This window comes from Puma concolor, chromosome C1 (genome assembly GCF_028749965.1).
Source record: "Puma concolor isolate L17-30 chromosome C1, mPumCon1.1.hap2, whole genome shotgun sequence".
NCBI classification, from domain to species: domain Eukaryota; kingdom Metazoa; phylum Chordata; class Mammalia; order Carnivora; family Felidae; genus Puma; species Puma concolor.
This window is the reverse complement of record NC_141674.1, coordinates 125755559-125768995: the sequence shown is the minus strand read 5'-3', so window position 1 is coordinate 125768995 and position 13437 is coordinate 125755559. Positions and strand designations below refer to the sequence as shown.

The following is a 13437-nucleotide window of genomic DNA, read 5'->3' as shown; positions in this document are numbered from 1 at the left end:
AGTGTTTATTGCCATGAGTGGGATGAGGGCATTAGCGTTATCACTTGTTTCCCTTCCACTGAGGCAGTTTTATTTCCTATTTCTGTTAAGAGCTGTCTGCATTTCTGCATTCAAATCCTTTACTCTAGCTAGGTACACCCACTTATCTGCCTTCACACATGTTCCTACGCTGGTCAACCCTGAGCTGACCTCCTACCCTATAAAGAAAGGAAAAGGCCAGGCTAGAATCTGGCTAGAGAATTGAGGTCTCTGCTGTCATTTTTGGTTGTCATGTTCCATCTGACCTGTCCCTCTGAGTCCTGTTTTTCTTCAAGTTCCTCATTGCCTAATCTCTCACTGGTTCCCCTTGCTTTAGTGTCCATAAATACATGGAGTACATCTAACTGCTTTCACATCATATCTAGTTTGGGTGGAGGCTTTGGAGCCAGCTCCTTGAGTCAAAATCCTAGCTCTGCCCACTCACTAGCTGTGCAAGTTTGAGCAAGCTCCTCAACCTATGTGTGCCTCAGTTTCCTCACTGTAAAATTAGTATAATGAAAGGACTTGAATCACATAACCATGGTGAAGCTTAACTGAGCGAAGACATTTAAAGTGGCATGAGAGGGGCGCCTGGGTGGCGCAGTCGGTTAAGCGTCCGACTTCAGCCAGGTCACGATCTCGCGGTCCGTGAGTTCGAGCCCCGCGTCAGGCTCTGGGCTGATGGCTCGGAGCCTGGAGCCTGTTTCCGATTCTGTGTCTCCCTCTCTCTCTGCCCCTCCCCCGTTCATGCTCTGTCTCTCTCTGTCCCAAAAATAAGTAAACGTTGAAAAAAAAAATTTTAAAGTGGCATGAGAGGCATTTGGCACATCCTAAGTGCTATGTTAGTGTTTATGGTCATTATAGTTACTGCTATTATTATTTGACCTTATGTAGTTTCTTTAATTATTCAAGCTTCTACTCTGCTTTAAGTGTGTTTCTTTTCATATGATCTGTTGGGTTCCTTCTGTACTGGACCATATCCTGTGGCTTTCCAGATTGTGGTTTCTCACCCTGATTCAGTGTCATAGTTATCTAAGAAAACCAGTTTTATTGAGGACTCTGCAGAAACCACACATTCTTTCCCCATTTGTACTTAAAATTCATAAGGTTTGAGGCTATAACACAGGTTGGGCTTTCCAGAAGCTGAAATTGAGATAGAGCCTGTATTGATTGGGTTAGAATACAGGTTGCAGGGTGGAGGGAGTTGATTAGGGTAGGTACCCACAGAAGGGAAGGGAAGAATGTGGACTGGACACAAGGAGAAGGTGAACTGTGATGCCAATCTCACGAAGCCTCAGCCAGCCCTCTGGACAGCTGTCAAATGCATATGGCCCATGGAGTGAATCAGCTCACATTCCCTGGCCTTTATGTTCTTACATGGATCAGCAACTGGATGTGGGCCACTTTGGGAAGGATGGTCCCTTGGACAAGACAAATCCTGAAGGAGGTGGCAGCTGGAGACCCTGTGCTGCTTGAGGAGGGGTCTGGGAAGCACAAGCTAGCATCCTCCACAAGTTGAGTTCCAGACTGAAAGACGAGGCCTTCCCTGAAGGACATGCCACAGTGTTTCTTTGTAAAGAGTTCAGAATTTGGCCAGATGTCTTTTACTAAGATGGGTATGGGAAGAAAAGAGGTTGTCCAAGGGTAAGGAATACTGCTGAAGGAAGGAAGGGTGGCCAGGAAGATGGAAACACAAGACTAGAGCAGAGGTTTATGTTGCTGTAGGAAGTGGGACTCAGCAGGAAATAGAGGAAGCCATGCAGAATCTTTACACGGAAGGGGCTGATGGAAGCAATTTGGGAGTGTTAGGTGGCTTGTATGGAAACACACTGTTTCTACTTAGCCTTTTTTTAAAAATAGATTTTGGGAAGTTGCTAATAGAAATTGGATGGGTTTAGGGTGATCAACCCTCTTGGTGTGCCTAGACCAAGGGGTTTCCCAGCATGTTTGACTTTTAGTGCTAAACTTGGATTCTATGTGGGTCAAACAAAGCCTTTCCCAAGGCACCTCATGGACTTACAACTGAAGCCATGGACGTGGATGGGTAGGAAGTTGGGGGATGGGCAGGGAGTTGAGAAACTTGCTTCACATGTACTTGGCAGCAAATAGAGATCAAAAGGAAATGGAACATGAGGACAGTGAATTAAAAGAGAAAATTTTTTCGAAAACACTGCTGAGGATAGGGAAAGAATGGAAAATGGTAAAAGAGGCAATAAATTGAGGATACAATCCAGAGCTAAATGCCATCATGCACCTGAATACTTCTGTTGCCTTACTGGTCAGGCCAGACCCTGAGCCAGTGTCTTCAGTCCAGACTGCGATGCTCTCATACCCATGTGCATTACAGAACAATCCTGGAGCCTCCTCTACACCTGCCCTCACCTCATTGCTTCTGGAGTATCCTTTCCTTCTTTCCTCTCTTCTCTCTCACCAGAGATCGAATATGTATTTCAAAGGTAGTAAGAAGCTCACTTCCACCCAAAACTGATGTCTGGCTTATCCACCACCCACCCATCCCAGAGTGAATGAGTCTCTCCTGGGGACTGGACACTTAGTGCTGGTATGGAAGTTTGGTGTAGGGAATGGGGAGATTACCTGCCTCTGAGAGTGCTTTTCTAAGGATTGCTTAATCCAAGTCCAAGGCCAAAAAGTTTTGGTGGAGATTGATCTTGTCTCTACACTGAAACGAGAGCAAGATCTGCTTACTTTATGTCCAATATATGGAATGTGCTACAGAAAGGCCCTAAAGAGCTGATATGTTTCACTAATAGTGACCTTTGGACTTTCTAACCTCATGTGAAACACAGTTCATGCTTAGTCAACAATACCATTGAGGAACTAGGCTCCCTACTAATGACTTAATTTCTTTGTATCCAAGAGGTTAGTGCATCATGCATCATGCTCAATTAGCTGCGTGTTATTGTCTGTTTCTAACACATAATCTGTTACCACCTCTCACCCTTAGACTAATGGCCCCCTCCACTTTAAGTTTATTTTCCTCAAAACAGGGGCACAAATATTTTTCTATTATACTTCCACCATTAGACACCCACTGAATATTCCATGAGTATTCATAGTTGTTCAGATTCCAAAATATGCATAGAGCCTAGGATACAGGATTCAATAATAAATTAAAAAGATAGTGATTTAAGAGATGAATGACGTGGTATGGTCCTCAAGATCACATGACATTTATTAGACAAAAATATATTATTTTCTCTGGACTCCAAAACTATTTTTCACCATTATTAAGTTACACTGATTGCATCTTGGAGGAGCGGCGAGGTATGATGATCTACATCTGCCATGTAGCTCGGAAGAGGGGGAGCTGAAGAAGGAAAAGAGAGTAGAAAAAGAAGAAAAACTGTCAAGTTTCCTCATGTGAGGTGCTGATACCTTGCCTTCCTGCTTCCCTGGCACCCATTCAAGTCTGTGACTGGCATCCCCTGTTTGGTCAAATCCACCTGCTTGTCCTTACTTTTTAGGCCTCACGCCTAACGCCCTGCTAACTACGAAGTCTAGAATGTGGTCTCTGAGTCAAGATGACACCAACTTGATTGAGAGATAACAGTGGCTTATCGAAAGCAAATGTGAACACAGAAGTCCTTGCTGTGTATAATTAAGTGCTAAACTGGGTGCTGCAGAGGCTCTGGGTCAAAAGAGTTCAGAGAGCAAGGGTCAATAAGGGGTGGAGCAGACAGGCAAAGAATAACGTACTCGAGTTCAATTTATTTGGCCGTGCCTATAAATATGTGTCCCTTTTCTGCTCTTTTCAGCAGGTAGGAGTGGGAGATGTCTGGCAGGATGGGCTGTGGGACATTAGGGCTACCATCCTAAAACTGTTTTATGTAACCAAATGCTACTGAAGATTTTATTTCAAAAGTATTCTATTGCTAAAATAGCATTCTTTTTTTTTTTAATTTTTTTTTTCAACGTTTTATTTATTTTTGTGACAGAGAGAGACAGAGCATGAACGGGGGAGGGGCAGAGAGAGAGGGAGACACACAGAATCGGAAACAGGCTCCAGGCTCTGAGCCATCAGCCCAGAGCCCGACGCGGGGCTCGAACTCACGGACCGCGAGATCGTGACCTGGCTGAAGTCGGACGCTTAACCGACTGCGCCACCCAGGCGCCCCTAAAATAGCATTCTAAATGCTACTTATTATAATAACCATACCCTTCCTATACAAACAAGGAATTTATCATTAAAAAAAATGTTTACTTAGTTATTTTGAGAGAGACAGAGAGCACGTGGGAGAGGGACAGAGAGAGAGAGGGAGAGATAGAATCCCAAGCAGGCATGCACCATTAGTTCAGTCTGATGTGGGACTCAGTCCCATGAACCATGACATCATGACCTGAGCCAAAGTCAAGAGTCAGACATTTAACCGACTGAGCCACCCAGGCACCCCAAGGAATTTATCATTTTTATATTTATTCAGAAGGTATTAGCCATATCATAAGTGTTTTTAACCTAACATTAGCCTCTCATGACCAACACTGATAAGACTCATGTTATTATGATCAGTCAAAATAATAAATGATAACCAAGAAAATGAATTGGTATTCTTCTTTGTTATGAGGAAGGCTATACTTTAAAATAATTTCCCCACTGGTAGATTTTTAGGTTTAACAATAGATTATTGTACCCAGAAACAGCTTAATCTGTCTTAAAACAACCCCCTGGATTTATTTAAAGTATAAAGTTTAAACCAGCAGTGACAATGGAGCTGAGGGGCTCTATTATCTGCGGAGTTAGGTCCCGCAGGCCTTCTGGTTCCTCAGGGCAATTATGGAGGATCCTAGTACAGTGTGGTTTCCTGCACAAAGAATGGTTTCTAGACACCAGAGTGAGCTTTGCCTGGGAATAGGAGGAAAGAATAGGCACCTCTTCTCTGGGGAGATATGCTAAATGTGCATCATCCCTGCTTGCGTGGTGACCACTTCTCTTCACAAGGGCAAGAGGGCAAGAGGACAGTGCTTGCCCTGGACCTGTAAAAGCCCACCTGGGGCAAAGCCCAGCCTGACACATCCCCTGGAGCCTTGGCCCAGGTTTCCACAGGTGTTCTTTGCACCTGAGTGATCAGCTCTCTTCTGTTTCCACCCCTCTGTTTCTGCCACTTCTGTTGACTTCCCAGGGATGTCTGATTGGAGACAGACTGTGGAGCGAGTTGCTGCTCTCTCTCTCTCCCTCTCTCTCTCTGATCTGTAAGGATGTCTTTTCTAAAGGGCCCTTGAGGAATACTTGACACAAAAATAAGGTGTTTCTGGAACCTAACATATCAGGCCATCAGAGAAAAGAACTCCTGTTGCCTGTATGTTTGTGTGTATGTGTGTGCATACTTCCAAAGGTGAGGGGAAGAAGAAAGAAGAAAGCTACACCCCTCTTCCATCCCATACTTTCAACAGACCCCTGACTTGCCTTTCTTCCAGCACACCCACTTTTGTCTTCTTTACTTAAAATGCTTTGTCAGCATGAAAGGAGGAATTCTGGGGCCTAGGGTGGGGGGCGGGGGGAGGCCCAACAGCCCAAGGCTCTGCTGGCCATTTGGGCAAATGCAGGCAGGGATTCCAGAGCCTGGGAGTCTGTCCTCTTGAGAACCCATCCTGCCTCCTCACTGGGGCGCCCTACCCTGTTATCAGCCTTTCTTTTTTGCATCCCAGGGCTGTTGTCGGGGGCTCGTATGTGGAGTGGGGGCAGGTGCTATTGGGTGCCAGAGCCCCAGTGTTTTAGGAACCACGAGGAGCTGTCATGCCATCCAGGGTAGGCTTTATTAAAGGCACTAATGACACAATAATCCGGGTCTCACACATCTACCAGGTGGCTATCTCCACCTTCTTCTTTCCCTTAGGGCTATCACTGATTTTAATGGCCTCTCTGTATCTGGTGAAAATCGAACTCAGGGTCTCTTTATTTAGACAATCCCCACAGGCCACAAAATGAGTTGCTTTCTCAGTGTATAGACAGCCATGTCCCTTGAGGCCTCCTTCAGGCTCTGGTTTCAGGACTCTGTTCTCAGATTAAAAGGAATGCAACTTGCATCTTGCAGTTTAATGAATTTACATAAATCTCTGAGGTAGCATTGTGGGACTCAGCTGGCAAACTGGACTTTAATGCTACACGTCAGATTGGTGTAAAATCCAAGTTAGGGGGAGAATATGGCTCCCCTCCCCCTCCTCTTTTCCCACCTCCTCCAGCCCAGCCCTTTTTATTTGGGGCAAGCAAAGTAGTTAAAAATGTCAAACTCACAGTATGCACTGTCAACAACACAATGAAGAGGCTGAAATAAAATCCTCCAACTTCATGGTGATACTTTATACTTACATAGGGCCTTTCATCAAAAGGCTTCTCATGCCTGAGGCACATTAACCCTTGCTCTTCCTCTGTGGCTGGACCTAGATAGAGCCTGAGCTAGGTGGGAAAGCAAAGGCGTGGGGGGGGGGGGGGGGCTAGCACCCTATTTCCAGGACAAATTTTCATAGTAGGTCAAATTTTACATCTTTCCCCTTCACCTCCTTTTTCATCAAATGTTGACTATATCAGCCCCTCTCCAGAGGTCCCTGGTGCCCCAATAATGTCAACAACTCAATAGATTACATGCGAGTTGAGGGTACCAGCAAGTGAACTCCCTTTCCCCCAGTGAGGAAAAAGGCGTTTGTAGATTTGAAACTTGATTTATCATGAAACGTATCAAAGCAGTTGCTGTGAGAGTAATCTGAACTTTGTCGGACTTCACACTTCATGGTTTACTCTTGTTTTTGTTTAGTTTACATCTGGAGGCTGTTGTAACATCTGTCGCGATTAATGCCTGAAAATGTTTTTATCCGACTGTGTGTTTGGGGCCATCAGTGCGGCACCTGTTTTGTCTCTTCCGAGTCACACTTTGTGTACCAACTTTGTGCCAGATGTGATTCATGTCGCTAATGGTTACCAAGAATTTGCTTGTTGATCACAGTGCTCTTTCCTAAGGAACCTGGACAGAGCTCCTTCGTCTTTATCAATGTCTGGCTGTAGACCATAAGTCTTATATTCATTTCTCTTGTTATAGTCAGTGCTTCTTAAAGCTTAACCACCTGCATGAAAATGATGTGGGCCACTTCCCCAACATGCAGATTCCAGGGCCTTTCGAGACTTACCTGAAAAGCCATGCTGATGGGGCACCTGGGTGCCTCAGTTCCTTTAGCATCCGACTTCCACTCAGGTCATGATATCGAGGTCCGTGAGTTTGAGCCCCGCATTGGGCTCTGTGCTGACATCTCAGAGCCTGGAGTCTGCTTGAGATTCTGTGTCACTGTCTCTCTCTGCCCCTCTCCCGTTTATGCTCTGTCTCTCTCTTAAAAATAGATAACCTTTAAAAAATTTTTAAAAAGCCATGCTGATTTGAATATTGAAGTGTTACTCCTTCTAAATTCTCTTCTGCTTCCTATTTCTGATCAGATTAACTTTTGCGGGGTAGACTAACTGGCAACAGGCTATTCTTAAGCATTGGTAGAACTGTTAGCTCCACAAGAAACAAAAGATATCAGAGCAAAGGTTTGTGAGTTACTGAAGGCTCTGTGTAAAGGGAAATAAGAAACACACTTAAATGCCTGCTCTTCAGCATTTTCTCCTCACAATTGGATATTGCCCATCTGTAAGGGCATGGAGAATTTACTCCAAGGTGATGCTCTGGGGATAAGTTTCATGAGTGTGATTCCCATGGTCTTGGCACTTGTCTTTGAGGCCTACACCGTATGTCCTCTAAAAGCTAAGCAGAACATCTGAGTTATGGGAAGGAGCAAAAGTCACACTAGTTTGAGATTCCAGTCTAAAGGTGTACTGAATGTCTAAAGATTCAAGTCAAAGGTGTACTGAAAGACAATTTGTCTTTGTTCATATTGGTTTATCAAATCTCTTCTCAATATTTATAATCCTCAGGGGAATCTAGCCCACCCCAGGACACTGGAAGGTCAGGCAGACCTGAACTGAAATGGTGGCTCTACCTCCTACTATTTGTGTGACTGTAGTCAGATTACTTAAGTAACACATCTTTCTGGGCCTTGGTTTCCTTAGTTGTAGAAAGGAAGTGATAATAATAGTATGTAACTCATTGGGTTATTTTAAAGGTAAATTAGGTAATGCATTTAATGCAAATAGAACACATAAATACTTAATAAATGGCGGTAGTTATACTTTTTTCTGGGTATAAGAGGCAGAGGGAGGGGAAATCAGACACTGGAGATAGAAACCTGTGATGATAGTCTTGGTAGGTCACCAATATTACATGACCATCACCAGCAAGCATCTCTTAGGGACCTCTGGGCTCTGTTTCACACCTTGCGGATCTGATTACCATCTCTGACTTCAGGGATTTTCCAGAAAACACTCAATCATGAACAATACAGCACCATACTTTTGAAAATGGAGCAGATAAATACACATTCGTATGCCTGTTATAACACCGCCTGGCAGTCTTCCATGGGTGAGGGCAAGCCTCATGGGAGAGAGGGGATTGCCTGAATGGGGTTGAGAAGGCCCTGAAACGGGAGGTGAGCTAAGCATCTTAGCATGTGAGGTAATTTGGGCAGCAGCGTTAATGATCACCTGGTAGAGGTGGAGAAGACAGCCCCCCACCATCGTCTTTCCCTTATTTATTTTTATACTAAGTTGTAAGTCAAGTTAAATAATTGTCTTTAACTCTCACTTGGGAAAGTGTGACAGTATCACACCTAAAGGGCTCCACATGAGCATTTAAACAGAATCTGTCCTCAGGTTCGTATAATGTGTGGATCATAGCAAAATAAAAACATGCAGGAAATGTGGGCTGTACTTTCCTTTTCTTGAAATTATTACAGACATAAGATATCTTCTCACTAGGAAGTAAGATAAGACTCCAACGTGCTTTCTCTAGGGGAATGGAAATAGTGCTTTGAAAAACTTCTCTTACTTTGGTGGAAATTTTCAGTCATCCTTTCTATTGGACATTTTCCCCCTAAAGAAAAGCGTAGTATCTAATGCAGGGCTTATGCCTGAGGGTTTCAGTTATAGAGGTCATGTAGGCCTCGTGTAGAGGAGACAGACCTGTGCGTTATGCCATCACCCCAGGCCACTGATTTTCAAAGCCTAGAGTCCTTAACAAAGCTCTGAAGACTCTTTGTGGGTTAGACTTTTCTAACCTTCCTCTGGAGAGTTCCTTAATGTTAGACCAGCCATGACAAGGAGCTTGGCAAACCTATGCCCTTACAAGCTTTCTGACTTTCCCTCTGTGCTTGCTAGCAACCAGTGAATGGAACCAAAGAGGTTCATACTTGTCTTACCTTAAAATTCCATTTGTCAAATAGCAGTTGCACAACAGAAAGGTCAGCACTTTATGTTCTGAGCACTTAACTTTAATCATTGCTTAAGGTGGACAGAGTCTGAGAGGTTTTCAAACCAGTTCTCTAATGTAATGGCAAGGAGGCGGGCGGGGGGGGGGGGGGCGGTGTCGGTCATTTGATCAGGAAGGAAAATCCAGTGTCTGGTTCTGTGTCTTCTTAACCCCATTCCATCCCCACGTGTGCTGCTGTATCCTCACAGAGACTCCGAAAATGTGTTCCATCAATAGATCTGTAGTGATTACCTACTATATGTTAGACTTGTTGAAAAACTAGCTGTTTTCTCCTTGTGATTTATTTTGAAAATTGTACAATCCTATACTAGTATTATCTTTTTAATAACAGAAGTGGAATATGCTCATTGAAAAAAAATCAGACCACACATAAGCATACAAAAATGAAAATTCCCCTATCCGACTCCCCAAGGGTAAACCCCTGTTAATAATTTGTATAATTCCTCCATCACACACTACATTCTGTACTGCAGTTTGCTTTATTCATTCAGCAAGCAACTACTTCTTTCCCTATCAGTACATGCCCAGTTACCTCAAATTTTTTCACCCCTTTCTAAGTTTTCTGTACTGTGCATGTACCATCATTTCTATATTTACCTTTTCTCATATTGATGGATATTTAAGTTATCTGTATTTTATTGGGTTACAAATAATGCTGCACAGAACATTTTTGAGCTTATATCCTGGGGCTCTTTTGTGAATATAGTGGTGGGCTCATTCTGGCAAAGTGGAACTGCTGGCTCTAAGGGTTTGTACCTAGAAAATCTTTAGGTACATCCTTTTTTTAAATTTTTTAATCTTTATTTTTTTTATTTTTGAGAGACAGAGTGTGAGTGAGGGAGGGGCAGAGAGAGAGGGAAACACAGAATTCAAAGCAGGCTCCAGACACCGAGCTGTTGGCACAGAGCCTGCTGTGGGGCTCGAACCCACGAACTGTGAGATCATGACCTGAGCCAAAGTCAGCTTAACTGACTGAGCCACTCAGGTACCTCGAGTGACTCCTATATGAAAGTAGAATATTTTGGGGCCTTGATATCCTACCAAATCAACTGCTGCTCTTTGAAAAAATAATTTTTGGACATGCACTGAGCATCCACTGTGGGGAAGTAGTGAGATGTGAGGTCATTGTTTCCCAAGGGCCAGGAGAGTGTTTAATCTAAATATACACCCATTCCATGGAATCTGCCAACCTTATTCCTGCCTCCCTTCTTAGTCTCCACCCCCGCCGAGCACCCCCTGTTTCTGTTTAAGATTGACTATGGCAGGCTATTTGGGTATAAACAAATAACACAACACAATGGTTGCCCTCAAAGACCTTTCAAACTGGGTTGGGGAGACGGAACACAGATGGCTACAAAACAAGCTAAAAATATAAGTCAGTATATAAAAAGCTGCAAATAAATATAAATAGTCAGCATCATTATAGCACTTCAGAGGAAGGAAGAACAGTGGTCTAGAGTGTTGAGCTTCATGACAGAGACTTGGTGGAGGATTTGTGGATTTCCCCAGGTGGGGGTGGGGTGGGTGGGGAGAGAACTATAAAAAAACGGTAAGAACCAGCTGACAGAAGAGCTTCCATGAGAGAGTGGAAAACAGGCGGGAAAATGCCCATTTTTATCTTGCTAGTTAGAAGTGACTGGGGCTTACAGTACTCCATGAGACTATTACAGATACCTGGCAAAGGCTACTTTTGGGGGGGGGGCCCGATGGGGACGGTGCAGGTAGGTCATTAAAATGTTGAGACTCCGGTGAAATAGGTGAAGAAAATTAGGCATACATTTATCTTGATAAGCCCTAACATATGGAAGTGTTGAGTCACTATATTGTACACCTGAAACTAATGTAACGTTGTATGTTAACGACACTGGAATTAAAATGACATTAAAAAAATTCTTTTTGAGAATCTAAAGAAAGCTTCCAGCACCCTATTTGCACATATACACAAAATTTTGCCTTCATTTCAGGAAACCCTTTCTTCTACCACAAGCTGAAAAACTTCCGAGTGTGTCTAAAAAAGAGTTGCACCCCAGGATAACACATTTCAGAAAGACACGAGCTGGGTGTATATATCACAATAAAAGTTGTCAGGCTACAGAAGCCATAACTAACATTCATATTTGTGAATCATCAAACTCTGGAGCAGACTGGAAACAGGTGGGTAAACAACTTTGCGGGGCCATGCTGGCATTGCACACTTTCCCTGCTCGTCTCCAGTTTATCCAGCCTCAACTGGTGGAGGCGATTCTGGGTGTTTTTCCGGAGAAAGGCTCTGACCTGAGAAAAACCAAGCTCTTGAAAATTTGAATCAATGGGATTATTTAAGCATGTATCACTGGAGTCCGCCCCGAGATGCCGACTTTGCTGCAGAAAAGATACTCTCGCTCCCCACCCCCTCCTTTCTTTTTGACAGTCAGTTAATAAAGACTCAACAATAAGCAGCTGCCAGTGATGTCATTTGGGACTTTGTCCACGGAGCTTGTATTTACAAGCTCGGAGCAACCACGGAGCCGCAGCCCAGGGAGCAAGTCTCCGCAAACTTGCTCCGAATTCGCTGCAGGACTTTGCTGCTGCTTTGGATGTGCAGGAAAACTGAGCGTGTTCTCTTGGTGCGGCCTTTTAACGCTTCAAAAATAAACAGAGGATAAACTTGGGAGGAAATTTTTAGCTGGAGAGAGCAGTGGCTGTGTCTGTCTCCAGGACTGTGATATGTATTGACTGAAGAGCTAACTACAAGTAAGCTGTGGGTTTTGTTTTTTGTTTGTTTGTTTGTTTTGTAAACTCTTGTAACAGTTTTTCTTGCTTAAACAGCTTGCTTTCCTTTTAAAGTGAGGTGATGATGTTTAGGTGTTTCCACAGGTTCTCTCGGCTGCCACAAGTATGTGTTTGTTCCTAGTAATTATAGTGCGCTGAAGTTGCCGGGGTAGGTGCAGAGGACTCCTTGTCTAAGAACAGGCACCAGCATATAGATGATAATAGATAGTGAATGCCTAGTCCTTTTTTTGCCTCTGCTGGGAGTTTGGAATTTTTTTTTTTTCAAATAAGAAGCAACCAACCATACCAAAAACTATGAGGCTGACCTAGGAATTTTAATAGAAAACTATAGACTTAATTATTAATTAACTGGTGTGCTGGAGGGGGAAGCCCACTTTTTTTTTTGTCTCTGATCCTTTCTGCGATTTATAGATTTCTAATATGTGCATGCTGTTTACAGTGTCTAGTTCCCTCCTGCCTACACCCTCTCCCCATACGCGCGTGCACACACACCCAGGCTCATTCATTCTCTGGGAATTTGAAAGTATAGAAGAATGTTTTGAAATTGAAACCGTTCCTATCTGGATATTTTCCCATTGAGTATCTGGAGAAATGTTCACTGTTCTGACTTGTCTTCTGAGTTAGGAACCTGAATTAACGTACTATTAAAAAAGTCCTATTTTGACACTCAGCTAGGTTTGGATTTCAGATCCACATCCTCTCTTTGATTTTCCTCCTGACTCTTTAAAACTGTCCAGATATTCTTGGGGGAATAGGAAGAGGGGCTTCTAGTGTGGTGAGCTGGACATGGGCTCGCTCTTATCACAGTAGCACGGGGCCACCTGGAAGTTCTACCTTAGAGATGCGTGCATTGGTCTTTTCTGCTGCGTGCTTCAGGCTTCTGGCTTTGCAGTTCTGTGCTTGTAGCCAGTAGCAAATCGCAGCTGATTCCTGCCATCTAGAAGGGACAGCCCTGCTGCACGGATTGGCAAGAACTGGCTGTTAGCGTGTTAACTCCAGCATGCGAACCCTGTGACTCACTCCTGGAGCCCCAGCTTGTTCCTCAATTCAGCTGCTCTGTCACTAGCCCAGGAGAGCAGGGACAACCTTCACTGCTTTTCCCTTTTTCTCTGGCTTCACAAAATTCTAAGAAGCCAGTGCCAGAAAGGTCCTACAATATTTCAGTGTTTTCCATGGATTTCTAAGGTGGGCACTCTCCCGCCTGTTTGTCAGCCCCAAATTTTTCCATCAGAGCACACCGTGCTAAGATAGATGCTCAGTGCTTTTTGTAACTTTTCAT

The 13437-nt window shown here is 43.8% G+C and overlaps 1 protein-coding gene across 4 annotated transcripts in view; it reads left to right on the top strand.

The window, feature by feature from the left end:
- Positions 1–13437, top strand: part of NCKAP5 (NCK associated protein 5) — a 993237-nt gene that overhangs the window by 87068 nt on the left and 892732 nt on the right. Inside the window, exon 1 of one of the 4 annotated variants that reach the window (XM_086718451.1) lies at positions 11607–12119. The exons of 2 other annotated variants lie outside the window; for them this stretch is intronic. The gene's annotated coding sequence lies outside the window, so the exon portion shown is untranslated. Of the gene's footprint in view, positions 1–11606; positions 12120–13437 lie in introns of those variants that run through there. One more of the 4 variants, XM_086718456.1, reaches the window with a different exon arrangement.